This window comes from Solanum verrucosum, unplaced genomic scaffold (genome assembly GCF_900185275.1).
Source record: "Solanum verrucosum unplaced genomic scaffold, falcon-dt-bn FXZP01000182.1, whole genome shotgun sequence".
NCBI classification, from domain to species: domain Eukaryota; kingdom Viridiplantae; phylum Streptophyta; class Magnoliopsida; order Solanales; family Solanaceae; genus Solanum; species Solanum verrucosum.
In genome coordinates, this window is record NW_026020378.1 from 4,898,926 (window position 1) to 4,921,701 (window position 22,776).

At 31.4% G+C, this 22,776-nt stretch overlaps 1 pseudogene; it reads right to left on the reverse strand.

Annotated features, from left to right (window-relative positions):
• Positions 1-5,000: 5,000 nt before the first annotated feature.
• Positions 5,001-7,607, reverse strand: LOC125838627 (F-box protein At5g03100-like; annotated as a pseudogene).
• Positions 7,608-22,776: the final 15,169 nt, after the last annotated feature.

Below are 22,776 nucleotides of genomic sequence, written 5' to 3' on the forward strand. Positions count from 1 at the left end.
TGCAATTGCTGATTCAAATGCCCCTTCTCTTAATATCGATTTTCGATAGTAAATAATCATCCATCCTGTCGTTCAATTTAATTATCGTTTTCCTACAAAAGTAACTAAACTAAGTTTGATTACATGTGCTAAACAAAGTAATTATTACTACTGCTACAATTATTGGAAAGAGATAAAGTAAACAACTTTAACGTGACTAGTGCACATGTGAGTAGTACTTTCTGTTTTTTAATCTGTTTGTCTGATTTTAATTAAAAAAATTGAAAAGATCCCTAAATTATGCATGAATTATTAGTTTCATTTCTGAACTATTGACGGTTTTAAAAACACTCATTTACTTGACTAACTAAACTTAAAAAACGCTCTTGATCTTGCGACATAACTAAAATACACCCTTAAATTCTTGTCAACTTTAGGGGTATTTTTAACACTTCTTTCGTCTTTTTATTAAGTGTGTTATGCTTCTACAAGAGTTTGAAACCAATTGATATGTCATGTGGGTGATCGGGGATGTATCTAAGTTTAGTTAGTTAAGTAAATGAATGTTTTTAAGGCGGTCAATAGTTCGGGGACGAAACTAATCATTTGTGTCTAGCGTAGGGGTGTTTTTTAATACTTCTCTCTTAAAAATAAAATATGTAAAATGTACGTTAATTTTATGATCTCAAATGAAAGTAAACAAACAAATTGAAACACAAAAAATACTTTAATTAGGTTTAAGCTAAGTAGCGTGGAGGAATCTCAACCTATATTGTTTGCGATTGAGTGTTACATCAAATTAATTATGGTCAAGTCGTAGCTATAAATTGAAGTGATTGATACGTGGAACCTAACACCTATAGCAATTACAGTTGCACTACTGCTACCCCTCAATTTTGATGCAAGTTGAACATAATATTGAGTATTGACCCCGTCAAGTCGTCAACTAGTAAAGCAATAGACTGGAAAGACAAAAAAAGGGGGGGTGGGGGGGTCCCAACTATGAAAAAGATGGAAATGTGTTTAAAAGGGTATTAAAGGAAAACAAATAATATTGGTAAGTACTCTTTCATTCTTAATCAAGAGATTTTGAGTTCGAATTTCCTTGGGTACTAAATTGCCTTTGTTAGGGAGTGTTTTACCCCTATGAAACTTTCCGGTGAAAATCCAGATTTAGTCGGTCTCCAATGTACTAGACATCGGATGGTAAACCAAAAACAAATAATGAATGCAAATCCTATATAAATAATCCTTTAAGAAAATGTTGCATTTCAAATTTTGAACAACATTTCATAAATTTAGATGTTCTAATTTTAACACTGACAGATAAGAGCTCTTTGTTACTGCAGGGTCTAGAAGAAAAACAAATTAGTATTTTCTTGACGCACCGTTTGGACAATATTTGAAGTTGAAAAAAAGAAGCAAGTGTTTGAAGTTGAAAAGGAGCATTTGGAAGGCAAAAAAAAGTATTTAGACGTAAATTTTACTTGGATTTTTTTCTTCGAAATTTTGTAAGTAAATCACTATTTCACTTGAAATGGCCCTTAAATTTTTTGAAACTAGAATTGAGAAGCAAAATACAAAAAAAAACGAACGTTTGATTTGTAAAATATTATTTCATTATTTGCAAATAATTAGTGTATATGTACCAAAGGCAACAATATGTTTGGCTTGCACTTTTTACGTACCTGGGTTATCATTTAGTGAATCGATTGTATATTAATTAGTCATCCATTATATTTGAAACAAATTTGTATTTGCTCAGTACTTTAGCATGTCTAGAAAAGGACAAAAAAAATAATGTTTAATTCTTAGCATTAACTATTCATTACAAAACAATTTTCAAGTCTATTAAAGATTACAGCTAGTCGGGTTCGCAAAGCGACACCCGGAAACCACGGTTTAAAAAAAAAAAAAAAAAAAAAAGTCTATTAAAGATTACTATGTAGTAACTAGTATGAGTATCATAGTTAAATATACATTTCATTTATTATTCAGAGTTTGCTAAATCCATTAAACAAGTAAATGTAAATGGGGGGAGTACTTCTTATACTATATGCTTGGCGTATGCATCTTAAGGGATCATTTGATACATGAACTACATAATTATCTTAATATAATAGTCTTGGAATTATTCTTAGACTAAATTTGAAATAAATAATTTCAACTTGATGTGATAAGGTGGGATATCTCAGGATTAATCTTAAGATTAAATTTATATTGTATTTGATTGACGGGATAAATTTATACCGTCATCAAACACAATATAAATTTTATCTCATAATTAATTTTAAAATATCCCACCTTATTCCACATATAAGAATGTTAGTCAATGACACAATATGTTGGGAGTTAGAAAAGTTGATCCGCTTAATTTGATGAAGTCGATTTCGAGATAATTTTGAACATTGAACGTTATTTTATGAAGTTAAGAAAATACATTAAAATATAAAGGCAAACGTGCATCGATAGAAAACAAGGCAAGTTGTTGCTACACCTAATGATAGTCGGCTGGAACGTGTTTTGAGAGAAATAAATTAGTATTCGCTCAATTTATTTGAAAAAAAATATTAGATTGTTGTGTTTCATTTGAAAACATTTGCTGATTAGGTGAATTATGGTTTAAAAAAATATCAGCAAATTTTATTTGACTTGCTAAACTATGGATAATACTAATAAGATCAACCGCTCTCGATTTGGCTGATCCGATTGGTTTGAAAATTTAAGTTTGAATATCTAAATACCTTTCTAAATTGGATGGGTTTTTCAAACTTTTCTTAAATTATACTCTCTCCGTCCACTTTTAATTTTTAAAGTCAAACAATAAAAATTTTGACTAACATTTTACGATATATTTTTTTCATCATATTGATATGCAAAAAATTGCAATTTATAGTACTATTCGTATAGTTTTTGAATAGCTAATTTTTTTATTTAAAAATTTAATCAAATTGACTTTCGAAAATTGTCATTTTTTGTTATATTGGTAATCTTCTATGGTCACTTCTCTCAGCTTCACATTGTTAATTTCCAAACAATTGACCATAAAATGTCTTTAGTTCAAAATTAGGGCAACCAGTTAATACTTTTTTTTTATAGAACCATCTGTCAATTTCAAATCCTCAAGTGAAAGAGAAATCAAATTACTCCAAGTAACAGTAACTGGCATTTGCTTAAAACCAAACACAATGTATCTTATATTATATTCTTCTGAGTCTTCATAATTTTGAAATACAAGAGTAAAACCTTCAACATTAGCATCGTTAATTGTAAAATGTACACATAAATCAACATCTTTAAGAAGATTTTTAAAAGAAGCTTATTAGAGACTGGAACAGACATCCAAAGAAACTGTCATCGCTTAGATAATACACTGGTTCTCACTACTTTTATATATTTGAAAATTATACGAAAAAAAATATCAATCACGATGATTAACAACTTAATATATCTAAAAAAACATATGGAAAATATGGTTGACTCTTGAAATGGGAAATAACATATATTATCTGAAGTGAAAATGATGTAAAAAGTATTATAAATCTCAATATTAACAACTTCAAATATTTTTAAAAAATTGACTGACTCTTGAAATTTCATCTATGCCACATAAATTGAAACAAAATGGGGTAATATATATTGTGAAAATTACATAAAAAGTATTTCTATAAATTACAATAGTTAATAATTTAAAATATTAAACAATCATAAGAAAAATTAGACGATTGTCCAAATTTCATCTATGTCACATAAACTAAGACATAGAGTAACATGCATTCGGCTTACGATGGCACGAACTTCTATATCTAGTATAATAAAGTGGGATAGAAAAGGTGATGTGGATCATTTAAATGAATGACACGTGTATTTTTTTGCTTTGTGTTGCACATTAGTTTTGTATAAAAATATGTATATTTTGGGTATTAATTTTAACATAAAAATATGCATTCATCAACTAGTGTGTTGACTTTCTATAAGTTCTCTTGTATATATACAAAAACAAGATGTTAATTCAAGATCTTTTTTATCTCATTTTTGCTCGTTAATTTGAATGCTTACTGCTCTGATTGTGTAGAAATGGGTAGTTGGAAACGCTTCAATATTGTCTAGGAAAGGGGATACCTTATGGGAAATAATAAAAGTAAATATAAATACTTTGTGCGTATATATTGATATGATGAAAGAGTTTGTTAATGAAACAAACCCTTTTCGCTAGGTCCTAAAGATTCCCAAATGAGTTTTAAGTATATTGTAATTTGGTAATGTATGTGAACTAAACAACAATAACATACCTAGTGAAATTCAATATGTGAGGTCTAAAAGGTAGAGCGTATGCAGAGTTAATTATCTCTACCTCGTGAAGGTAGAAATGTTGTTTCCAGAGGACCCTCAACTCGAATACAACAAATCAAAGTAGATAGGAAAAGAAAAAAACAATAGTGAAAGAAACACGACAACTAATTAAGGGAAACGATAGCAACAAAAAAAAATACAGTAAACAACAAAGTATGATAGAAATCAAAAGAAATACACTACAAAAATAGGATCAATACTATGACAAACAACACCTACCTACGAACTAAGTTAAAAGTGTTTTGTTCTTTTTCCTGAACTTAGCCTATGAATTACACACAATTTCAATTTTGTATTCTACCTATAGTGTAGAGTTACGTACTATGTTAGTGTACATAAGTTAAATCCATTACTTATTCCTGGTATACCAAATAAAGTTGTTGATTCTTTCAAATTTCTTTTCTTGTTTTCAGTTAACTACTTCTAATTGTGTACAGAGTGTTACTTAGACATGAAGAACTACTAATAACTCCTTATATACTGACAAGTGCAATCCAAGATCTTGTTTATCAGCTCAAATCCAGTTTCAAACATAAAGTAACAAATGCCAAGTATGTTGCAATTAATACAAACGAAGGGGCCCAAGCTTATCGATAAGAAAAGATAACTGAAGCGTGTGGAGAGGATCTTGGAAAGCTTTGGAACTCCTGTGACATTTTAACATAATCCTAAGACCCATCACTCCCTTGGAATGTGGCAACAATGACAAATTTTTCTAGCACAATTGCATGCTTGAGCAAGTATTTTACCAATGGCAGCACAAATTCATAAAAGTTTAGGATCTTGATGGTCTTCAGATGTGGAAATGAACAGTTAAAATTATGTGTCTCAAACCTCCTGATCTGTTCATCCTCATTTGTGTACCTTAAGAGCAGGTCCTGTAGGAAAGAATCCGTTATATTAACAAGCAGGAAGCCAATGAGTTGATTGTGGATAAAACAAAAATGTGATGAATTTTTAAATTCAACATCTAGTGCTTAGCACATGTTACAATGTGTTACAGGCAAACATAAAAAGATATTCAAAGCATCTGATCATTTATCCTCTCACATGAAGGTGAGTACTATCACTTGTTAAACATTTTTTTTCAACAACTACAAAAAGTTTACTCATAGAGTCTAATGTGATAGTGACAACATGAATCAAAGCAACACAAACGCGGAACTGTTTTTATGAAGGAAAATAAATTGAGAGAGCAAAAAATTTCTTCTGAATGTCTTACAAGAAAAAGGAATAATAAGCATGAAGTTGCGACAGATTTAACAAAGAGAAATCATAAACTTTTGAGACAAGAAAAGCAAAATTTGAACAAAAATATGACTGAAGCATTTGTACTTTCATATGGGCTTAAATGGTGTCATGAACATAGTACTAGAAGCGTTTGGGTGGAAGCGACTACTTACTTATCGTGAATGTTGTGAAGTGAGTTGCAAAACCTTATTGGCAATATGAACCGATTATTGAAAAGATTAAAGAGCTGATTCATAAGTCAAGGTGACACACTATTACCTAGAAGCCAATGGTGTAGCTGATTCTTTAGTTGGATACAGCCACCTATTGGACGCAAAGAAGGTTTGACAAATGGAAGCTCCCTTCCTGATTAGATCTTTTTGTGAGCTCACATGTTACTTGAGAAAACTTCTCACTGTTTCTCCTTTATCAAGTTCTTATGGAAACAATGCACAAGAAAGCTAGCAAGTCTCCACAAATTAGAAGCTATTGTATAGATCATCAAGTACATACAGATCTTCTCATCAGTCAAATAACCCCTCCTTGTAACCTTTTAGCATTATATGTGAAGTATATCGCAAAGGTGATTTCTTTCCACATATCAGAAATATGTAGATATATATCGTCGTCTTCTTCCATTAATAGTTGTTTGATATTGATAACATGAAGTAACAAAAGTAAAGGTTCAAAGGGAACTTACTCTTGATTCTTTGTACCCGTCAATGACTAAAGTCTCAAGATTCGATGAACTCTGATGAAAACTGCAAATTCCAGGAAAATCCAATTGCCTCAAGGTTGTGCTAAGTTGTAAGAATTTCCAGCTTGATGGTGGAGGCTGCCACCCTTCCAATTCCAGTATGGACAGGTACTTATAAACCACATAGACAAACTAGAATATGTCAAAACAAGGAAATAATGCATACTTAATAATGACATGCAAATTGTTAAATAGTGTTCAAGGATGCTTTGGAGATACAAAAATGGACTTTTAAACACTTTAAAAAACCATTCACATGACCCTAAGATTATGATCAATGTATAAATGAATCTAAGTTTTACAAACTATTTATTCTCAATGTTCATCATCCAAAATTTTGTCCAAAAGGTCTTCTTTCAATTACCTGCCACTTTGCAACCAGATCGGTACAAGAATGTAATTATTCAGTACTTACCAAATTGGTTATCAGAATATCCAAAACACTGTTACTACTAAATTGAAAAAATGGATTTTGGATAGTGAAGAGTATGAATAACCTCGATGCATCAGGGACCTAATTCAATCTTCTCGATATGGGCAACACTGTAAAGTTCCTTCAAACAAGTAGATTCCTTCCTCTTCCTCTGCAATGAGTCCTCCTCTTCACCCTCTTCTAAAGTAAAATTAAAATCAAAATTAAGAACTGCAGTGACAAGGGAAGCCACATTTCTCAAGCTTATCCCATGGCACGATCCTAAAATTTTTAAATTTTGAATATATGGGGCAATTATTTCAAGCCATACATCACGTTCATCATCATGGTTTAAGTTTTCTATGACCAATTTTCTCGACTTCACATTACATATTTCCAGACCACGAAATCCAAAAAAATGGTAGAATTTCAAGCACTCCAAGTTAGGGCAACCAGATAATATTTTTTCCATGACATCATCCGTCAAATACATGTAACTAAATGAAAGAGAAACGATACCACTCCAGTTCACATTAGCTAAAGGGCTTAATTGTACAGAACCCTAAATCCAAATTCCTCCACGACTTATTCTTATATGCAAACTGAGGAAACTCATATCCAGATTCACATTCAAATTCAAACTCATATCCGATTTTTTTAAAATTTTGGTTTCGGTTTTTTGGTTATTTCGGTCGGTTTTGGTTTTGCTTTTCAATATTTCAGTTTTTTGGTTCGGTTTTCGGTTTTTTAGTTTAAAAAATCGATTAACCGAAAAAACCGAAATTAGATATATATATATTCTTTACCCCTTCATTAAATCTCAATCCATTCCTTTAATAAAAATACAACTTTCAGCCCAAATGTCCAATAGCCCATGCCCAGCCCAAATTTCAATCTAAATTTAGAAATCCCTAATCTGAGACCAGTCACCACTGTAGTCCATAAGTTTCAACTCTCGTCTCAGGCTCTCAGTTACACCGCGGCTCTGAGCTCGTCTCTCATCTCTCATCTCGTCGTCTCAACTCTCAAGTCTGCCGCTGCTCCTGGCTTCTCGCTGACGCTGAGTGCTCGCATCCCGCAACTGTTGTCTGCTCAGTGCTCGCGAGTCGCGACTCAATAATCGAAGGTCAGTGCTCATTGCTCATCGAGGCTTAAGTCTTAACCTCATCTAGAAATCTTTATTATGTTATATTCAATTTCAAATACAATATGAGTACTTGAATAGTTAGTATTGAGGGGTGTACAATGTACTTGTAAGTTGATCAATTTGTCATACCCTGTAAATGTAAGTATGCAAGTATGTAACAACATATCGTTAATTAGTTATAGGGGAATGAAAAAGTTAAAACACGTTTGATCCCACTGGTGTCGTTTTATAATTCAAATCACATAAATCTTTTGAAAAGAAAAGGTTCCCTAACGTGTTTAAAATGGTACCAAACAGAATTTCAAAAAATTTCACAGTTTCCCCTTTCTTGGACCTAAGAATATGTATCATTTTTGACACTTTTTTCTCCCTCATTGCAGTCTGTGACCACTGACCAGTGACTTTACCACTTTGGGTGAGAATAAATGTGTTTGACAAAACGCCCGCAAGTGATTACTCAAATCACTGGAAAAAAGACAATTGAGTGTTGATCAATAACAGAGAGTTCATATGGTGCAATATCTTAGCATTTAGCAATTAGCAGTGTAGCTGCTTGATTGTAGTATAAACTACGGGGACTTGTACATTGGGGATTAATGTGAAATAATATCATTATGCCTCTGGTTATTGTTAGTCAAGTTGGTAGTATATCCTGATCCTCTACCATGGTCCATGGAAGTTCTGCTTATTCTGTTTAAGTGTCAGTTAGTTAGGGACTGATCAGTGAGTCGGTTAGTGAACTGTAAGTCTGTAATGTACTACGTGATTATTGTTCTTCTAAGTTCTGAAACGTAACTGAATTGTTTGAGTTTAATCATTGAATGGAAGTATGCAACTTTGTGATTATTTATGTGATTTGTGAACTGTAATGTATAGCGTTTCTGATTGTTGTTATTCTTGTTTGTTTCACTTTTTTACAGATGACAAATTGGAAGTAGGATAAGTGAAAGTGGAGGTTCAAATGACAGCATACCTAACACCTCATCTCCCAATGAGGTTGAAGTTGATGTTGATACTTCAAATAAAAGAAAAAACATGGAACCTAGAGCTACTTGTTGGAAGCATTTTGACAAGTTCATTGATGAAAGTGGAGCTAAGAAAGCCAAATGCAAGTATTGTGAGAAACCTTATGCAGCTTTTACATCGACTAATGGTACGTCGGCAATGAATAATCATATGAAAATATGTCCTAAATTTCCTCGTGACATCGTAGATAAAGGTCAAAATCTAATTAATTTTCTACCATCTTCAATCGGAGCAAAGGAAAGGGTGATTAGCAATTGGAAATTTGACCAATCACAAAGTAGGAGAGCTTTAGCCAAAATGATAATTGTTGACGAGCTACCGTTTAGTTTTGTTGAGAAAAAGGGTTTTAAAAACTTCATGAGAGTTACAACGCCACAATTTCATATTCCTTCTCGTAGAACCGTGATGAGAGATTGTTATGAACTATACCTTAAAGAAAGACAACTTTTGAAGAAGGTTTTCAAAGAAGAGTTTGTCTTACGACAGATACTTGGACCTCTATACAAAAAATCAACTACATGTGTTTGACAGCCCACTTTATAGATAGAAATTGGACTTTGCATAAAAGAATAGTAAATCTTTGTCCTATTTCTAGTCATAAGGGCAGAGATATGGCAGCTTGAATTATTGATTGTTTGCTTGAATGGGGTTTGGATAATGTGTTTACTATTACAGTTGATAATGCTAGTTCTAATGATGTTATTGTGAAAGAAATGTTTAAACAATTGAGTAATTAAGGAACTAACATTATGGATGGTGACCAGCTTCATGTAAGGTGCATGACACATATCCTTAATCTTATTGTGCAAGATGGGTTGAAGGAAATTGGTAAGTCTGTCAAGCTAGTGAGACAAGTTGTGAAGTACATTAAACAATCTCCCGCAAAACTTAGAAAGTTCAAAGAATGTTGTGAATCTCAATTGATAGCTTGTAAGAAATCATTGTGTTTAAATGTTCCTACTAGGTGGAACTCTACATATTTGATGCTTAATGTATCACAACATTTTAAGCTTGCATTTGAAAGATATAGTTTGTATGATATTGGATACTTGAATCATCTTCGTACCTTTGGTTCTGTTTCTTCTGAAGATGAAGATAGAACTAGTGATGAAGATGGAACTAGTGCAAATATTCTTACAAGTGATATTCTTACAAGTGCTGACTGGAAAAATGTGAGGTCAATGGTGAAATTTCTTGAAACTTTTTATGTACTTACTTTGAAGGTTTTTGGTTCTAATTATGTCACTAGCAATACACATTTTGTTGAAATTGCTGAACCTAATCTTATTTTGAAAGAGTTGATGGAAAATGAAGATAGTAATCTGAAAGAAATGGCAAAAAGTATGAATGAAAAGTTCAAAAAGTATTGATGTGAACCACATAAAATGAACAAGATGATCTTTATTTCATCCATGTTGGATCCCTGTAACAAGCTTGATTATGTTCCATTTGCAATTGTGGATATGTTTGGAAAAGAAGTAGGGGACAAGCTATGTTCAGAAGTGAAAAAATACATGAAAAACTTGTTTGATTATTATGTTAAGAAATCCTCAAAAAGCTCTTCACATGTACTATCTTCACCCACTTCATCTGACAACTCATCAAGTATATCTAGTGTGAGTGGTTGTGACAACTTTGTAAATAGAGGAAGAATGAGAACGAAACAACAATTTGAGAAGCATAAAGAAGTTAGTGGAAGTTCAGGTAGTAAATCAGAATTGGAAAGATATCTTGGTGAAGATATTGAGCCAGATAGTGATGAATTTGATATATTAATGTGGTGGAAAGTTAATGAGCCGAGATTTCCTATTCTCGCGGAGATGGTTCGTGATGTGTTAGCCATTCCCATTTCAAGTGTCGCATCAGAATGTGCATTCAACACAGGAGGTTGTGTTCTTGATCCCTTTAGGAGTTCATTATCTAAACTTGTGCAATCTCTTATTTGTGTTCAAGATTGGCTTAGAAGTGAGCTTTTTCCAATCAATATTGAGAAAGATTTAGAGTATCTTGAGCAACTTGAACTTGGTAAGAATTTGATATTTGTATTAATTATCTTGAAAATAATTTTCTTACTTATGTTTCTTAACAACTAACAAATTCTTTCATATTTTTTTAGATTTTTCTTGTAGTGGGACTGAATCTAGTATTATTGATATATAGTTGCAACTTGTAAGTTCAACTATCAACTAGTGATGCGTGGTAATGGGTAAGTAAAGAACTTATTTACATAACTTGCTTGATAGTTTTATATATTTTATATTATGAAATGTAGATCATTTGTCTAAAGAGTTCTATTTTCTCGCAGGCACATCAATGTTTTGTTATTTTCTTGGTTGCTATCTGTTGGAACTTGGGAGCTATTGCACTGGAGGTTGCACAACAATGTTTTGTTGGTTTACTAAATCTTTTGGCTGCTGCAAATTGCAATGCTGCCTACTAGCAGCTGGACTTTAGATTGTAACTAACTATATTTTAGGGCTGGGCACAAGTTTGTGGAATTTTCTAGTGTTGTTGTCTTGACTCTTGATAGTCTTTTTATTCTTATTCTCGACTAGTTTGTTAATGTTGTTGCCTGCTGGACTGCTTGGACAAGAATTATCAGTTTTGTTTGGATATTTTAGTCAATGATATTGTAAATTGCAAGTTAAATGTTTGTTGAAATTTGTCTGCTCCTTGGCAACAAATGCTTGCAGGCTGCAGCAAGCTAGCAACATTGGTCAAACTGCTTTCCATTTCTGCTTTTCTGTGAGTTGTGAAAGTAAAAGGCTTGTGACTTGTGACCTGCTTGTAAAGAGATGAGAATATGCACTTGTTGTGCTCACAAAAGTTGTGTGTTGTGACAGACTTGTGAGTTGTGTCCTGCACTTGTTGAGTTGTGCTCACAAGAGATAAGAATATGCACTTGTTGAGTTCCTGCAAAGATGAGAACATGCAAAAGAATATGACAATGTTAAATACCTATACTTCTGAATTCTGCACTTGTTTTGAGGCCTTTTTTTTAAAAAAAATTCTGCATTTATGAAGCTTTTTCTTTTCAATTTACTAAAATTATCCTTATGCCACAGGCCACTGTTAATTAAATTTGGTTAAACCGAAAACCAAACCGAACCGAAATTATAATAATCGAACCAAATCAAATTTATTTCAGTTTGGTTTAGTTTCACATTTGGCCAAACCGAAAACCGAAAAACCGAACCGAATTTACAAACCGAACCGAACCGACCGAACGCCCAGCCCTAGTCATAGATACATATTTATCAATATATCTCTTATATTTATTTATATTGTGATGATTTTTTCGTATGTAATAATTTAATTTGTGAAATTATTTTTAAATTTATTTATCTTGTTATTTTAATTATACCTAAATTATCATGTAAATATTATATCAATATTTAATTTATTTTTTATTCATCTATATATAATATTGATTGAAAATTTAAATATGTACATTTTAATTTAATAAAAATAAAAATAATTAATTAAAATTTTTATAGTAGATATTTAAAATAATCTCAATATTAAAAGTGCATTGATACTTGTCCTTTTTCGTAATTTGACTCTCAAAGTATTTTTTTAAAAAAAAAAAAATTAGTCAAACACAATCTGTTTATCAAAAGCATTTTTCAATTGAATTAACCAAACACAAGTTGTTTTTTTTAAAACACTTTCCCGAAAAGTTATTTTAAAAAAGCTTCTAAAAATAAGCAGTTTTTAGTAACAGTGTCAAACAAGCTCTTAGTCTTTTATATATTTGAAAATTACGGAAAAAAAACTATAAACAACATTAATTAACAACTTAATATAATTTTTTTAAAAGAAAAATATTGAAAATTTGATTGCCTTTTGAAATTCTATCGGTGACACATAAATTGGGACAGAGGAATAATATGTATTATTTAAAAATGACATAAAAAGTACTATAAATCTCAATATTAACAACTTGAAATATAAAAAGTTGATTGACTCTTGAAATTCCATTATGCCACATAAAAATTGGAACAAATGAAGTAAATATATTATTTGAAAATTTCGTAATTTAGTGTATACGAAGTTGAGGTATATTTTGATTGGCAAAAGGGTTTGGTAGACCCTTATACTTGTATGTGTTTACATTATGAACCCTTCAACTTAATCATTTGTCAACTGAACCCCTAAACTCAATCAAGATAAGTCTTTCAATCCCCTCCAAACATGTGTGTAGCTCACTCTCCTTTACACAAATGATATATCATATCCACATCAGATATATTAATGCCATGTTATAATTATTTTTAAAATTATTAATCAAAATTATTTAATTAAAGGTAAAATAATAAAATTTTAATTATATTCTTTAAATTAAAACCCATTACATTTTCTCCATTCCCACTGTTTCACAGCCCAAGCCGTCGCCATTTTTGCCGGCGAAACCACTCATATTCCTTCTACCTTCATCTCCGCCGCACATCATCACCATTTTCTTTTCCTCCTCCGACTTCCACAAAACAACCAACCTAAGCCAGCGCATCAAATCTAGTCGAACAGCATCACCATTTTTGCCTTTTTCTCTGCCACACACCATCACCATTTTCCCATCCATGATTAGATCCTCGCACCCTCACCACCTCGTTCTCCCCTCCGCTGACTAGTCGCGCCTCTCTCTCTCCCTCCACTACATATCAGTGGTGTCTGGTGAGCACCATCAGCGCCACTCTCTTCCTCCGTCGGTAAATTAGTGGACTGAAGAAGGAGGTGCCCAAGATCATCTAAATAGATGAAAATAGATTGTGGAAAAGAAAGAAAAAAAGGGTTGGGCAGGGGATGGATATGGCTGAAAAGGAGGTGTAATGGGTGAAGAAGAAATTTTTTTTTAATTAATGATTTAAAATATTATTTCTTTTATAATTTTTAATATTGTTTTAAGTAAAAATGCTCCTCACCCGCCTTAATAAGCGTGTAGTTACACATTTTTACCAACTCAGACATCTATTACCACATAAGTCTGGTCAATGGTTAGAGGGGTTTGTCAAATTATGTTTTATTGAGTTTAAGGGCTCAATTGACAAACGGGTAAGTAGAAGGATTCACATTACAAACTCCCAGACCATTTTGCCTATTTTGATTCAATCAACTAAATTCAAATCACGTAAACTATTTAGGTGGATTCACCCACCCTAGTAGTACTCAATCCAACCATGCTTAATTATGTAGCTTTGTTGTGTTCTGATTGTGTAGAAATACCTTGTTTAGTCATGTATGTGAAGTGTGGACTAAACAACAATAACATACCCTCGTGAAGGTATAAAGTTGTTTTTAGAGGATTCTTAGCTCGAGTACGTACAACAAATTTAAGTAGATATTAAAAGGAAAAACGACAGTGAAAGAAACACAACAACTGATTAAAGGAAACAGTAATAACAACAAAACATTGTAATAACCGAAATACACTAAACAATAAATAATGATTGAAATCAAAAGCAATACACTACAAGAATATGATTAGTACTACGATGGACAACACTTAACTAAGTTAAGTCTCTTGTTCTTTTCCATGATATTTCTTGATTGTTGATATTATTATTTGTAGGACTACTAACTGAGAACTTGTATGTTGTCTACTATGATAATATTCACATCAAAAGTAATCCATATGTTAGCACCTTCCTTGATGAGGAGGCCACTTCCTCATCTCCCTCTAGAGGCAGAGCCAAGATTGAAGATTACGAGTTTCAAAATTACAATGTTTTTTTAACTATTGAATTTTAAATTAATAATATATATGTATTCACTAGATATTTAAGACAAATGTACATGAGTTTGATCAAAAGCTATTGGGCTCGGCAAACTCGTAGCCGGCTTTCTAGCTCCGCCTATGTTTCCCTCCAATTCTTTGTTTCAAAAAAGCTTAAGTGGGAGAGAGAAACTATTCTACTTGTGTGAAAAGGTAGTGAGGAATTCAATATTTAAAGTTTCTTTTCTACCAATTAAAATAACATTGGCCAAAGAAACAAGTCCTTGGACAAGTAATGAATCTTAAAGTACTATTTTGGGGAAATGATTCTCAAAACTTAAATTTTCAGTATAAAAGGATGATCAGGAGACAACAATATGAACTGAAATAACAAAACATGTAGAACAAGCTTTCTTACATGAGAATGAACACATTGTTTACTTAGACAAGAGAACTACTAATAACTCCTTGGATACAGAAATCCAAGTCTTGTCAATCAGTTCAATCCAGTTTCAAACATAAAAGTGACAAATATTAAGTATGTTGCGATAAATATAAACAATAGTATTGGCCAAAGGTTATCTATAAGAAAAGGTAACTCTGAAGCTTGTGGGGACGATCTTGAAAAGCTCAGCAACTCCTTTTTCCATTTTGACATAATCCGGAGACACATCACTCCTTTTGCTTCTGGCAACAATGACAAATTTTTCCAACACAATTGCATGCTTGAACAAATATTTTACCCAAAAAAATTAAGGATCTCGATGGTCTTCAGATGTGAGAATGAGCCACTAAAATTAAGTGTCTCAAACCTCTTGATCTGTTCATCTTTATTTGTGTAACTTAACAGCTGGGCCTGTAGGAAAGAAATCTGCTATAATAACCTATCTTAGATAGAAGCAAGAAGCCGACTTATTAGGGCGGGTCAAATTCAAATTGAGAGGGATGGATGTGCATCTAAGGGCATTTTGGTCATTTTCTATGATTTCTTTGTTTTAATTTGTTTACTTTTTTTCCCTTAAGTCTTTTTATATTTGAAAATTACGTAAAAATTGTTATAAATTAAGATAATTAACAAATTAATATATCATACAAATTTGGATTAAATTCAATAGTGTGTAACTTGATGTCGTTAAATATACACATAACATAAATCGAATAGTATGTAACTTGACAATGCAAGTACATGTTATGATACAACGATTACCACACCGGACATTGCTCGCTTGCCAAATCACCCATTAGAGTAGTCTCCAATAAATAAGGAGGAAGCAAAATTATTTACAAAGCTTTTGAATGTGCGTGGAAGGACCTCAATTTCACCTATTTTTCTAAGATCTCACAACAAATATTTTACTATTCTAATTACATTTTATACTACTTTTTTTTGACAAAGAATTCGGATAGTCCTACTAAGTTGAGTCTATCTGAATCTTTAGTAAACTTTAGATATTTATCGTTCCATTTAATTAACAGTATATCCTTTGATGACTCCTCCTCTAGTGAGAGACTCATAATTTGGATTGTACTCATGGGCAACCCACTTTTCCTCCTTGGGACTGTAGCGATACGTGAAGTTCTCAACAAACCTCCATTCACAAGGTCTCGAATGACTAACACACTCGTAGTTGGATTTAAACGCCACGAATGTCCCCATATTTGTGGAGCAATTGAACATTGTTGAAGTGGAGAAGAAATTTCTGATTTTGACAGTGATGTTGAAACTACCCATGGTATTTAGGTGCTTAACATCACCATCTTCATCGAAGGAGAAACAACGAATGCTAAGATAATTTGTATGATTGTTGTTTATGACAACAATTTTCTCGTCTGGTAATCGTGCTACAACATTTAAGATATTTATATTGATCATGAACAAAACAATATTGTTGTTGAGCTGATAGTTGCTGTAATTTTAATTTCTTTCATGGTATATCTTACTTGTCTCCCTTTTTCCTCCGGCTATCCTTCTGAAACATGAAAATGTAAAAGAATAATTAGGAGAAATTATTAAAAGAAATTAACACTTTTTATAGGTGTTTAATATTTCTCTTAAATTATATAGAGATAATATGTAACACTTTTCGTTACCAGATATTAGTATCATTTGAGTTAAATCCTTTAATTAACATCTGATTCATTATATCTAGTTTTAAATTAACAATAAAAACATTATTATTTTCGTCCATTTTTCGTATAAAATATGTTATTAGATTTAGATTTTAGAACTATATTACCATTAAATTTGATGTAACAACCACTTTAATATAATATTGGTAACGATAATTATACATAATTACAAATGTTTATCCAATAAAAATGTAGAAATCCTTGTTGAAAGAATTTAAATAAAATAGAGAAAATGTACCTTATATTTTTCTTATGAAGGGTTTTAGAAAGAATTTCCAAACTTAACTAAGAATTCTTCTTCTTTTTCCTCTCTCCTTGCTTTTTTGAATGATTGAACTTTTCCATGACTAGTATATATATAAAAACAAAAAGGCAAACAAGAGAGATAGAGTTCTTGTAGGAGGTTTTAAATCTTTTACACTATTTAAAAGTTTTTTTACTATTTTTGATTATTTAACCTTCTAAAGAATAAAAAAAACATATCGCAATTTAGATACACAAACTTGTGATTCTTCTTATTTGTAGCAACACCAAATATAATTGTATCATAATCCTAGAAATTTAAAAGGATATTACAATCTTTTTTATGTGGTGCTGATGAATTCATTGATTTGATAATGCGGTAAATTTTATGATTAAACTACTCTTAGCTTAAATTCTATTAAATGCTGACAATTTTGGCAATCTCATAAAAATTATGACATGTTTTATGATTAACAAGTTTTATCTTAGATTGTTTAGAAAGTATGCAATTTGGACGACAAAAGAGGGCTAGAGCGTGGGTCAGGGTCAAATATGAAAGGGACATATATATTTCAGGCTTGATCTGGTTTAGTATCAAGATGATTCTTTTCTTTATATATATATATATATATATATATATATATATATATATATATATATATATATATTCGTGTATCATTTCCACGATATCGTTAAGATCAATTAATGAGACTTGGACGGAAAGTGTTTTTGCCTCCATCATTAGCTTGGATCATTCTTATTTTTGGTGGTTTAGTCACACCTTTCAATGAATCCCTTAATTATGTATGAGGAATTGTCCTATAGAGTAATGAGAAGGGGGCTAGTAGTCTCCAAAAATGCCCTACTTATAAGTTCCCTAATTTATCGATCCATTCCTTTGAATAGCAAAGTTTTCTGTGTCTCGTAAAACCAAGAATTCTATCAACTCGTAGTCTGTGACAAAGGAACTTCAATTCAATTTTCTTTTCATAGGCTCTTTTATTGAGAACAAAATTTATTTGTTTGATTCTATCATTTCTTCGATTTATTTGAACAAAATCAAATTAATATAATAATTTTTTAAAAAACAAAACCCAAATAAAATTAGGGGCAAACAATATAAATCTCACTAGTTTAGGTCCTAATTACTAGTATTTACGATAGTTTTGAATATTAGTTCTTGTATTTAATTGGTTGGGTACATATATCTTAACTCGAAAGATACATATCCAAGGAATTAGCAAAGAATGATACATGTTTAATTAAGGATTGTAACTAAAATGCTTAATTTAAGGAGGAAATCCCCCCTTTAACAATTTTTGAGTATATCTAGTCTAACAACTTCTAAAAAGAAATAAAAAAAAATTAATTTCTTCAATTTATTTTCGAGCAGCAACAAAGTGACTTTTATTTTTAGAAATTCAAATTTATTTCTCGGAATTTCGAGCTTCCTCTTCAAGATACACGTATCTGAGATATGTTCCTCTTCCAGATACATGCATCTGATATATGTTCCTCTTCCATATACATGTATCTGAGGTATGTTTCTCTTCCAGATACACATATCTGAGATATGTCAATAGCTAGATACATTACAAACGTGTGTCTATTTATGTAGCATAACAAAATTGCTCAATTAGTGGCGTAAATCACTCCTTTAATTGCTTTTGAGAATATATAGTATAACAACTTCCTAACAAAATTTCAAAAATCTTGAAATCCTTTCCTTCCTTTTTGTGATAAATTGACTAAAACAATGTAAATTTCAGATTTCTACTAAAATTTAAATTTTAATGTATCTCAAAATAAACACAGTATACATAAAAGTTAATATAACAAATTGTATCACATACATACGTAAATCTCCAATATATTTATTAGATACATGCATACTTAATCAGATACATTGATAAACGGTCAAACTCATTAGTAGCCCCCTAAAGTTGGCACTAAGTTTCACTTAGACACCTCAACTGGGTGATGTTCATTTTAGACACCTCATGTAGGGTTCCGTTGTGTCATTTTGACACTTTTGTTGGCATGTCAAAGTGAGTGTGATACACTCAACAATAGAGCGTGAAAGACTCAATTTAGCTATTTTTTATTTTATTTTCTCTTCTTCTTCCATTTTTCTAGCTACCACCTCCCACCATTTTTTGAAGCTTTTAAACTTCTTTAATGGAGGTCAATTTTTTTATTCAAATACGTTTTCAAGTCATTTTTCTTCTTCTTCTTCTTCATTGTAATACTTTTCTAAATCTACAATCACCTCCCTCGACCTTTTTTACCGCAAAAATGGATACCAACACTCATATTTCATGTTTACTCTCTTTCTTTCTTCCTCTCCCTCTTTTCTTCCCACAAAACAACACTAAAACAAAAGAAAAAAAGAGATCTGAAACAATTTAAGAAGTTGATAAAAAAAAATAAAAAAATTGTTGGGTGTAGTAAAACAACTAGCTTTGGGGGGGGGGGGGGGGAGGGGGGTAAATTGATTTTTTTAGAATAATATTTTTATTTTATTTACTAAATAGATTTTAAAATAATTTTTAACTTGAAATTACACATGTAATCATTTAATTAGTTGTTTGCCACATCATCAACGAGTGTATTACACTCTCCTTCTGCTTTTTGCTTATTGTCAAAAAAGTGTCAAAATGACATAGCGGGACCCTACATAAGGTGTCTAAAATGAATATCGCCCAGTTGAGGTGTCTAAGGCCTCATTTGTTTGCACTTAATGGAGGTCTGATCTTAATAATTCAGATTCAGTCCATTAAGTGTGTTTGATTTTTAGGTCTGAATCTGAATGATTTAGACTCAACCCATTAAGTCCATTTGTTTCTTTTGTCAAAAAGTCTCTTAATGGACCTGAAAAGGTTTGAACGGATTAGATCTAAGGAGAGTCTTAACATCATTTAGACTTATTTAATAAGTTATAAAATAATATTGTATCGCCAGAAAGTTTGCTCTCACAACTACAAACTTTCTTCCTCTCTTTTCTCAATCAAACACCAATTTTTTCCGCTAAAACTGGTAAGTTTTCATAATCTTTACAAGTATTTTTTTTTATTAATAATTTTCTTAGGGTGTATTGATGTTTGTCAAGAACACTTGTTGCAATAATATTTTTAGTGTATTGATGTTCATCAAGGTTTTTGAGTGAAAACGATACTATTCATAATTAAAAATTATAACTATGTATACATTTTTGAGGTCTCTTATTAGAATTTTGTCTTAGACCAATAATTTTATTGAGACTCTTTGTTCATCAAATTAGTTTGTGAGATAACACTAATATATTATTGCTGTTGAACTAGTTGGTGACAAAAATAATGGAGCTCTTAATAATTCTCCATCTCAATCTTCAGTTTCAGCTGGAAAAAAAAAAGTTTTGGGGGGAGAAAAAATACTTATTCATCTGAATTGGAAATTGATGAGAAGATGATTACTGCTCTCGAGTTATTGATTAAAAAAATAGTACACCTACATTTGAAGAATATATGGAAAATTAGATGGACTTGGATGAGAGGAGTCATTATACAGTACATGTGTTAGTATATTTTGTAAAAGTGTTCACTACAAAAAAACATGAATGACGTTAGAGGTTCACAAGTTAGAGAATTGGATTAATTAAGGTTATCGGAAAAAAAGATAAGAATTCTTTAGTTTTTCTAATTAGCCAAAATATATTTTAGGCGCTGATAATGTGATACCTTATTTTATTTTTTTCAACTAGTATTTGTCATAATTGTTGAACTTTTTGATATTATATTGTGTCTATAAAATACTTTTTATTCGTGATTTTTTTATGTTATGCTTGATGATTATGATAATTTTTTAATCCAAAAGTAATATTTTTTGTTGAAATCAATTTTTTATAACATTTTATTAATATAATGTTTGATTTCATATGTACATTCAAATATTGAAAACAAACAATAATCATTCAGTGTTCAGATTTGGAGAAAACACCTTAATATTCAGATGTGTATTCAGATCTAGACACGTAGCTCTTAATGCAAATCTTAATGTTCAAACGTATATTCAGATTTAGTGGTCTTAATCTTAATGAAAACAAATGAGGCATAAGTGAAACTTACTGCCAACTTTAGGAAGCCACTGATGGATTTAGAATCATATCTCAGTGACTTCAGTCATATGTGGCCTCTTAAAATTGTTCGCATAATTCATTTAGATACCTTAACTAAGACATGTGCCTATTGAACATCTCTACCCTTTTGAATTAGAATCATTTAAACACTTTTTTGCTTACGTGACACGTTGTTTGTACTTCACGCAGTATAAGCGCGTGAAAGATTTTTAATTAAGTATTTTTTTTTGGAAAAATAATATTTTTTCTTCTTCCTCCACTTTGCCATCACTATTCCTCCGCCACACCACCAGTTTCGCTGCCGCCATAGCCATACATCCTTCTTCCACTTTTTCTCTCCAAACACTTCAATTCTTCTACCTCCATTGTTATTTTTTTTAACTCTGTCTCCATTTAAAATATGATTGGCAGCACCACCACCATTTTTATCATGTTAATTTGTAGAGGGTTTTAAGTTTGGAATTTGTCTCTTTGCTGTTAATGTAGTGATTTAGTGTTAAGTTGATGTCTAGTTGTGTGAATTTTGATTGGACGATTTTTTTATTTATTATTTGTTTTGCTCAAATTTTTATTAAACTTTTTCTTATTTTTCTTGAATGTGTTGTTTTGCCTTCAAATTGATGTATATTTGTGTGAACATAAGGATGTTCTTCAACCAAAAAAAATTATCAGCTATGAAACACAAAAAGAAATCTGAAATAACTTTATTTTTCCGACAATGCCAATCGGAACTCATTAATTTTCCGATGAATTTTTTTTCATATTTCTTGTATCTAAAATAGGACGAAGAAGAAAGTTATCGTTGAAAAATAGGTTGAGGTATACGGAGCAGGGGCGGACCCACGTTGTATCCAGGGGTTCACCCGAACCCCCTCGACAAAAAATTACACGGTATATATAAGGTAAATTTTCTGTATTTCGGTAGATATATATATTTTGAACCCCTTCAATAACAAAGATAAACTGATGGCACAGTGGCAAGTACCCCCAAAATTATGTTGTACGTCACTGGTTCAAATCTCACTGAAAGCGGTTTTTTTTTATTCAGTTTCAGTTTTTTTTAGTTTTTTTTTTTTACTTTAAAAAATGTGCTAAAAGATTGGTTTTAAACCCGTAGGAATTCAAGGCTTCCATTCTAAAGACTTATTTCACATTTATACTTTTATTTTTTGAACCCCCTGAACATAAATCCTGGATCCGTCACTGATACGGAGGGTTGCCATGTTTGGGGTGACACTGTAAAAGGAAGGTTGTTGTGAAGAAGATGGCAATGTAGAAGGAAAGGTGGATAGCAGGGGAAGAGGGGGGTGGGTAAGTTACTTTCTTTTTTTCATTATTTTTAACTTTAAAATAATTTCTCTTTCTTTACTTTATGATAAATTTTTAATATTTTTTTTAGACTCGAAAATAACACATGTCATTATTTGATTAGTCAAATTGTCATGTCATCGCGAGTGCATTTCACACATTTTATACTTTTAGCTTATTCTAAAAAAAAATGCTCAAATGGTTCAAATTCAAGTAAGTAGAGGTGTTCAATAGGTATAATTCCTAATTGAGGTGTCCAAGTAAATTATGTGGACAACTTTAAGGGGTTATAAATGACTTAAATCTATCTCAATTACATATCAAATACATCATTGATGTATAAAAAACATGTGAAAAAATCTAC